This window comes from Nyctibius grandis, chromosome 1, assembly GCF_013368605.1.
Source record: "Nyctibius grandis isolate bNycGra1 chromosome 1, bNycGra1.pri, whole genome shotgun sequence".
Taxonomy (NCBI): Eukaryota; Metazoa; Chordata; class Aves; order Nyctibiiformes; family Nyctibiidae; genus Nyctibius; species Nyctibius grandis.
In genome coordinates, this window is record NC_090658.1 from 72,153,363 (window position 1) to 72,162,336 (window position 8,974).

General features: G+C 47.8%; 1 long non-coding RNA gene across 1 annotated transcript; it reads left to right on the forward strand.

Annotated features, from left to right (window-relative positions):
- The first annotated feature begins 310 nt into the window (after nucleotides 1-310).
- Nucleotides 311-8,032, forward strand: LOC137670918 (uncharacterized). Its single transcript, XR_011049369.1, has 3 exons — nucleotides 311-399; nucleotides 5,589-5,734; nucleotides 7,683-8,032. It is a non-coding gene; the product is annotated as an uncharacterized lncRNA (long non-coding RNA).
- The last annotated feature ends 942 nt before the right edge of the window (nucleotides 8,033-8,974 follow it).

The following is an 8,974-nucleotide window of genomic DNA, read 5'->3' on the forward strand; positions in this document are numbered from 1 at the left end:
AGCCGAACACGGAGGAGAAGAAACAAGAACTGATGGAGCCAATTAAGGAAGGACCAGTGGCAGAGCAGTGACCAATCAACACATCAAAGAAGAGTATGTTTAGTAATATTAACGAATAGCAATGCACATGCTTACAGCCAGGGAAAGTACAAAATGTATAAAAGGGACAGCTTATGCTTAATAAATGTCTTCACTTTGATTCACATTGGATTTTGTGGAGGCGTGTTCCTTCTCCTCAGATGGTGACCCTGATGAGACGCTGATCGACGGCAAGTTCGGGGAATAGCCCAGAAGGAGGTACACCGGCTGGAGTACGGCTCAGCAGGTCTGAAGACCGGGGCGAGACGGAGGACGACTCGCAAGAAAAGAAAAGAACGTTGCAACGGGACACTTAGTGAGGTGAGCAGCCGGGGGAAAAAGGAGATGGGCCAAAATATTTCTAAAGAAGAAAGTGCGATAGTAAGGCTTCTCCTACATATCCTCTCTAAGAGAGGAGTGAAACATGATGAGCATTTGCTCCGGAGACTGTTAGTTTGGTGTCGAGAGCATGGGTTCCCTTCGGACCCCCAGAGCGCTTTTAAGGTGGACACTTGGGAAGATATTGGAAAGGGTTTATGGGAAGCGATAAGCAGTGGGGAAAAGGAGGCAATAGAACTGGCAACTGCATGGAGGGCTGTTCTTACTGCTCTTCAAGAAATGAAAGCAGAGAGGGCTGTTGCAGCAGGGGCTTTTACGGCTCTGCGTCCAACAGAGGTTAACCCTGGGGCGAGAGGTCTTCGTGTTTTTGGTCAGCCGCCAATACCGGTTTTTTCAAACCCCTCCGCACCACCAGAAGAGCGGGAGAAAATTGAAATACCCCCTAAACCAACAGGGGAGCCCCCTAAACCGGAGGAAATGGAGGTTGATGAGCATCAGCCCGAGCCCACCCCCCCACCCTTCAAGCCTCCGCGAGCCGCCAATCTCGCAAATCGCGCCGAATACGAATATCCCCCTCTGCCCCCGTCATCTCCCCCATCGCCTGCCGGCGGTCCAGGGAAATTTAAGAATCCGGTGGCTTGGGCGGAAAAATTGTTAGCAAAATTACAAGACCTGGAAAGACAGACGACCTTAACTGAGCGACAGCATAAGGAGGAGCAGAGGAGAGAAGAAGAAAGAGAACGCCTACGCGGGGGGGCCAGGGGGGTCGGGGGCGGTGCTGAGGCGGCTGGGACTAGCCGCATGAGAAATATGGATGGGAATGTTGGTATGCACTCTGTCATGGGGGACGGGGGAGGAGACGATCCGCAATTACGGTGGCGAGGAGTTATACAGAATGCGCTAGTGGAGGGGGAGATTCTGCCCACAGCTTTCCCAGTTATTTTGGGAAATCGGAGAGAACCACCGCGCTGGGTAGGATTACAGTGGGAGATTGTTAAGGAGGCACAGAAAGCGGTACAACAAAATGGGTTGCATGCACCTTATACCCAAGCATTTATAAATAGTATCTTTATGTCTACGCTTTTAACACCTTTTGATTTTAAGCAATTGATGGCGATGATTTTAACCCCGATGCAGGAACTCTTGTGGCGGACGAGGTGACATGACGCAGCACAGGCTGCAGCGGTGGAAAACCTGGGGAGGGGAGATAATGATCCTCTTTTAGGGATAACATTTGACCAACTGGTGGGAGAAGGGCAGTTTAGTGATCCACAACGACAGGCACGACTTAGACCAGAAGCCTTGGCACTTACTGCCACCTTAGCCCGAGAGGCTTTTAAAACCCTCCCAGAAGATGGGAAAGTAATTCCTGCCTATACAAAAATAAGGCAAGGTCCATCTGAGCCTTATATGACATTTTTAGAAAGATTGCGTGAAGCATTGGAAAGGGCATCGCTGACCGATGTAGCTCGAGAGGCGTTGCTAATGTCGTTGGCAGTCGACAATGCCAATCCTACTTGTAAGCGCATTTTACAGACATTACCCAAAAATTCTAGCCTGGCAGAAATGATGGATGCGTGTGAGCGATTAGGAACAACGGAAGAAACAGCAGGATACATGGCATCAGCCTTTGCAGCTGCGGTGAAACCTCTAGTACGGTCAGAGAGAGGCAATCAGGGACCAAAATGTTACAACTGTAGCAAGCCGGGACACCTTAAGGCTCAATGCCGAGTAAAAAGTCACGAGTTTGCAGGGACCTGCAATCGCTGCCGGAAATACGGTCACCGTGCAGATGAATGCCAATCTAGATTCACTAAGCAGGGAACTCGGCTGGGAAACGGGGGGGCGAGCACGAGGAGACCCAGCGCGATGACACAAAACAGGTCTTCCACCCGGGCTGCCTGGATGGCGTCGCCGCCGCCACAAGAGGGAGTGCTGGGGTGGACATTGCCACAGCAGTAGAGGTGACTCTGATAGACCCGCAAGTACAATGTATACCCACCGATATGAAAGGCCCACTGGGTCACGGGTTGAGTGCCTTACTTATCGGGCGATCCTCTACGACCCGAAAAGGTCTTTTCGTTTTACCCGGTATAATCGATGCCGATTTTACAGGGGTCATATCTATTATGGTATGGACCCCCCTGCCACCAATTCATATACCCAAAGGAGAAAAAATTGGACAACTGGTCCCCTTTAAATCAGCTGTGCCCACAGCTGGGAATCAGATAAGAGGGGCTGGGGGTTTTGGATCAACAGGCCAGGCTGACATTTATCTGGCAATGGATATCAGCAAGGCAAAACCAACAGAACGGGTAACACTAAAAGAACCTGGTGGGAAAACTTGCGTGGTAATTATGCTGATTGATACTGGAGCAGACGTTACAATAATCAGTCAAGCAGCGTGGCCTCATTCGTGGCCATTGGAGATCCCCCCTACGCCCATTTTGGGGGTCGGGGGAATACAGACCACTAAAATCAGTACAAATGTGATTTGTTGCAAATTGCAGGATGGGAGTACCTGTACAGTAAGACCATATGTGATGCCTGTCCCCATTTGTTTACTGGGGAGAGATGCATTAAGTCAATTAGGGGCACGTTTGGTAACTAACAGTGAGGGTTTTTAGAGGCGGCCATTGATGAAGGGCGACCAATCCTAAAACTAACCTGGAAAACAGAAACCCCAGTTTGGGTTGATCAATGGCCGCTGTCTGCAGAAAAAATCACCCACCTTGAAAGCTTGGTACAGGAGCAACTGGAAAAAGGTCATAATGAGCCCACAACAAGCCCATGGAACACCCCAATATTTACTATTCCGAAAAAAAGTGGCAAATGGCGTTTGTTACATGACCTTCGAAAAATCAATGAGGTCATGGATGATATGGGAACCCTACAACCAGGGCTCCCATCCCCCAATATGATCCCTAAAGACTGGGACATTTTAATCATTGACTTAAAAGATTGTTTCTTCACCATCCCTTTGCACCCCTATGACTATCAGAAATTTGCTTTTTCGGTGCCATCAGTGAACAAAGCTGCACCTATGAAACGCTATCATTGGGTTGTGTTACCACAGGGAATGAAAAATTCACCGACAATGTGTCAAATGTATGTGGCCTGGGCACTTGCTCCTGTGCGAAGGAATTTTCCAAATTTGATTATATACCATTATATGGATGACATTCTAATAGCAGGGAAACAATTGGATAAAAAACAATTGATTCATACACTGCAGACTGAACTAGCAAAAGGTGGATTGCAAATAGCTCCAGAAAAGGTACAACAGGAGGAAAACTGGAAGTACCTTGGGTGGGAAATTACCAAAACAACTGTTAGACCCCAAAAACTAGAAATTCGTGTGAATATCAGTACTTTAAATGATGTACAAAAACTGTTGGGAGACCTCAATTGGGTGCGAACCCTGTGTGGTCTCACCAATGCTGAATTGGCACCTTTGATGCAATTGCTAAAGGGAGGAGGCGGTGCAGATGCCCCCCGCACATTGACACAGGAAGCTGAGCAGGCATTGAAACACCTGAGTACCAAAATAGCTATGGCATACACTCACCCTTGGGACCCAGATTACAGTATTGGAGTATTGGTTATCAATCACGATCGCCACCCCCTGGCATTAATTATGCAGTGGGTGACTGACAAGGATCCTCTACATGTGCTGGAATGGATCTTTTTGCCTATGCAACCAAAACGTACCATCACTACGAAAGTAGAGGCCATAGCACAACTTGTAATGAAAGGAAGGCAGAGGGTTGTAGAGATAGCAGGCGTCGAACCTGCTTTTTTGGTTATTCCACTGGTTGCAGAGTATCTACAATGGGCATTACAAAATTCCATACCATTACAAGTTGCGTTATTGGATTATAGGGGCGAGTTGAAGGTACATCTACCCCCTCACAAATACTTCTCTGTGCTGCAATTGGGTCAATGGGAAGAATTACCAAAAAGGTCAGAACGTCCGGTCAGTGGTGTCACCATTTTTACAGATGCTGGAGGCAAAGCTCAAAAAGCAGCACTAACATGGTTAGACAATGGGAAGTGGAATGATGTAATTTTATCTGACATTCAAGGGTCTACACAACAATTAGAATTGCGAGCTGTGGTGGAGGTCTTCAGGCGATGGAACACAGCACCTGTTAATGTGGTATGTGACTCTTTATATGTCGTAGGGATTGTCCAGAGGATGGAGCGTGCTCTGCTCAAAGAGACAGCTAATGAACAACTATACCAACTTTTTCATGAATTATGGCTTTTGCTGACAGAGCGACTGCATCCATATTTCATCACACATATCCGTAGTCACACAGGACTCCTGGAAGGCTTAGCTGAAGGCAATGCTCGGGCAGACAAACTTGTCGCACCTGCCTGGGCTGCGCCTTCAATTGATCGCTTTGCTCAAGCACAACGATCCCATGCCTTTTTCCATCAATCTGCTAAGGTACTGCAGCGTCAGTTTGGGCTACGCAGTGCAGATGCACGTGGGATAGTCCAGTCCTGTCCAGACTGTCAACATCTTGGGGGTGGTTTAGCACCTGGTGTCAACCCCCGCGGTACTGGACCGTTGGAGATATGGCAAATGAATGTAACACACATCCCCGAATTTGGACGGCTGAAATATGTCCACGTGAGTGTTGACTGTTTCTCCCTTGCTACCTGGGCTACAGCACAAACAGGCGAATCCAGCAAACACGTTCAACGACACATGCGTTCTGCTATTGCAGCCCTGGGCATTCCACAGACGATTAAAACGGACAACGGCCCAGGCTATGTGGCACGTGCCACACAGGACTTTCTCCAACTGTGGGGTATAACACATGTAACAGGTGTCCCACATTCACCAACGGGACAAGCTATTGTGGAGCGCATGAATCAAACTCTGAAACACCTTTTACAAAAACAAAAAGGGGGAGAGCCAGGGCTATCTCCTCCTGACAGGTTGTGTAAAGCGCTTTATGTACTAAACTTTTTAAGCTTGCCACAGGACTACTCTGTACCTCCAGCAGTAAAACATGGTGCAGGGTTAAAGGGAGGTATGGAGGCTTTTCAGAAAGAACAGGAACAAGCCAAAGTGATGGTAAAAAATGGGGTGACTGGTGTGTGGGAAGGTCCAATGAAATTAATAACGTTGGGTCGAGGGTATGCATGTGTCGTTACAGATACAGGAGCCAAATGGGTACCAGCTAAGTGGGTGAAGCCGTGGCTACAAAAACAACCTGAACTACAGGAGCCAACTCAGGATCTGCCTCGGAACACTGACCTCTCGAGAGATCCAGTGCCCTGACTGCGGGAAGTGTGAAAAAAGGTTTGCGTGGGAGGTATAGAAAAGGGAGCAAAAGGAGCAGTCATGATGAAGCAAGGGGTTGTTTTTTCTGTGTTAAGCCTGCTTTGGATCCTGGACCTGACAAAAGGTCATCAACCGATAGTCCTTCCACCTACACCATGGAAGGGGAGTCACAACGTTTGGGTGACTGTCACGGTTTAAAGCTGGGCTGGCTATTAAACCTGTGGCAGATGCTCTCTGTTAACCCTCCCCCCCCACCCCCCACCCCCCACGCGAGGGGAAAGGGAAAAGGGAGAGAGACTTATGGGTTGGAAAGTTAAAACAGTTTTAATAAACTATAGTAATGAAAAAGAGTATAATAACAATAATAGAAATAATCAAATATATACAAATATATACAAAACCAAGATCGAGAGCTTGGAAATCCTCCTCGGGCAGACTTACTCCCCCAGCACGGGCAGAGGGGGAAAATGCAGTAGCTCCCCCAGCACAGGCAGAGGGCAAAATGCAATAGCTCCCCCCAGCACAGGCAGAGGGCAAAATGCAATAGCTCTCCCTGCCATCACACCTGCAGGCTTTTAACTGGAAAATTGGTAAAGCTGGTACCAATCAGTGGGAGACAGGAGGGCCCCTCCCTCCTGGGCCCCACCTCCAGGAGGCAGTGGGTTAGTGATAAATAGGAAAGTGAGAATGACGTGTGTGGGATGGAATACCTCGTTGGTCAGTCTTGGGTCACCTGCCCTGTCTGCTCCCCCCTGCAGCTGCGACCCCCCTTTGGCTCTTCACTCGTAAGCAGTGAGGAATTTAGCAGTGACCTTGGTTTCTCTAAGACTAATTGGCCTGGTTTGGGCCAAACCAGGACAGTGACTCTGATGCGGAGCTTGAACCAGACGCAGTTTTGTGCCTCCTTAACTCAGCCTGAACAACCCTTTCATACATTTCTAGTGGGGGTCCCCTTAAACAGATCTGAAAGTAAGGAGATAGTGGCAGGGTTGAATGTGCTGAAACAGAGCCTCTGTGAGAATGCAATGAAATGTGGCGAACATTGGGATTTATGGGACGATAGCTTGCCTGTCAGTCCCTTAGAGCCCCAAGAACTTGACATCCTAGGAACTTTAGAGGCAGAATCCTGTGTGTTTTTCAATTACACAGAGGGATCAAACATTTATCAGAACGACATAAAGAGATTACAAAATGTCACACCCAGTAATCCATTGTGGCAAAATGAATCTATCTGGTGTGCAAACGTAGGGCGTAGTCGAACAGAGCCAGCACCGGATTTGGCCATGCCTAGAAAATTACCAGAAGGTTTATTCCTAATTTGTGGAGATAGGGCTTGGCCAGGGCTGCCCAGTAAAAAACTGGGAGGTCCGTGTACCATAGGTAAATTAAGCTTACTAATGCCTACACGAAAGGTCATATTAAACCACACTAACCTACACAAGATTAAAAGAAGTGTCACTACCTTAGGGAAAGAATGTAAAGATGAGGTAGAACTATGGTCTAGGACCAAAGTAGTTCTTTCTTCTATTTTTGCACCGGGTGTGGCTGCTGCACAAGGACTAACACAATTGCGAAATTTAGCTTGCTGGGTTGCAAAAAGAGCTGATCAAACTTCTAGAATTTTAGGAACATTAGCCAATGATGTAGATAGTATCCGACATACTACCTTACAAAATAGAGCTGCTATAGATTTTTTATTATTAGTGCACGGTCACGGATGTCAGGAGTTTGAGGGGATGTGTTGCATGGATCTGAATGATCATTCCAGGTCAATTCATAAGCAGATCAAAGAGCTCATGGATGCCACACAGAAAATACGGGAACAGCATGGGTTCCTGGATGACTGGTTGGGTAATTTGGGAATTGGAGGGTGGCTGGTCGGATTGATTAAAATGCTATTGATGGGATTGTTTGTGATTTGTATTATCATCCTTGTATTACCGTGTTTATTCTCCTGCTTGCAAAGGGCCCTGCAGCGGACAATAAACACGGCCTTTCTGGCTCAAGAAAAGAAAGGGGGAATTGTAGAGGGGTTTTTGGAGCAGAATGGTCATGTAATGAGCCAGAAGTATGAGAGTATGGAGTGAAGGCCTAGCTGCGTGAGAAGATTCATGTAGCTAGTGTCAACAAGCCGACCTTCGAGAGATGAGGAAAAACAGCAGCTGAGCAAACAAGAATTGAGGGAGTAGCCGGTGGGAGCCGAACACGGAGGAGAAGAAACAAGAACTGATGGAGCCAATTAAGGAAGGACCAGTGGCAGAGCAGTGACCAATCAACACATCAAAGAAGAGTATGTTTAGTAATATTAACGAATAGCAATGCACATGCTTACAGCCAGGGAAAGTACAAAATGTATAAAAGGGACAGCTTATGCTTAATAAATGTCTTCACTTTGATTCACATTGGATTTTGTGGAGGCGTGTTCCTTCTCCTCAGGTTGCTCCTCACAGAGTGTTTCATGCAGTGTGGTGGCCGGTAGGCTGCGGCTCTGGGAGCGCAGGTGAGATCCCAGGCTGGCAGGTATTTACTGTTGCCCGATTCCTGCAGACAGATCTCCCTCTTTGTGACTTCTCGAGAAACCTCCTGCTGCAGACTCAAAGGCTGCTAACATACCCTTCCTCAACACTCCCTGCCATGTTTGGCAGTCTGGTCCCTGGATGCCAGCCCCCCCCGAGCAAGTCCCCAGGAGGTGGATGCCTCCAAGCTGCCCGCACACCCCAACCCATGCTCGCTGACTGCCTCTCTTGGAGCGGACCCCCTCTGTCTGCTGCTTTCACTCAGATTCATTTCACTCCCCAATACCACACAGGCTTTGCTGTAAGACAAAGCAGAAGCTTATTTATCAGAGTTTAAAGTAATAAATTCAGAATTATACCTACAGGACTGCAGGCACAGGTGATATAAATTGTTATTCTTAACAGCAAGGGGCTTCCTGACTTTTCCTGGGCGTTTCACACAAAGCCCTTGTGGCGTATGTTGACCTGAGAAGCTGTTGTTCCACTTTCATGAAATAGTGACATAGCCAAGGAATCCCCCCAGCTTCTGGAGGATTTCTCTCTTTTCTCCAGATACACCAAGATTGGCTTCTGTCTTCAATTCAGGCTCATGCCAGTGGCTCACATTTTGTACTACTATTGTGGTTTAGATTTTCCCCACTGTGCCATCCCCATGTAAGCTAGCCAGGTGCAGACACATCACAGATCCAAGCAAAGCGACGGCAGAGCCCACCTAGCCCAGTCACTTCTGGTGTGGGAAGGG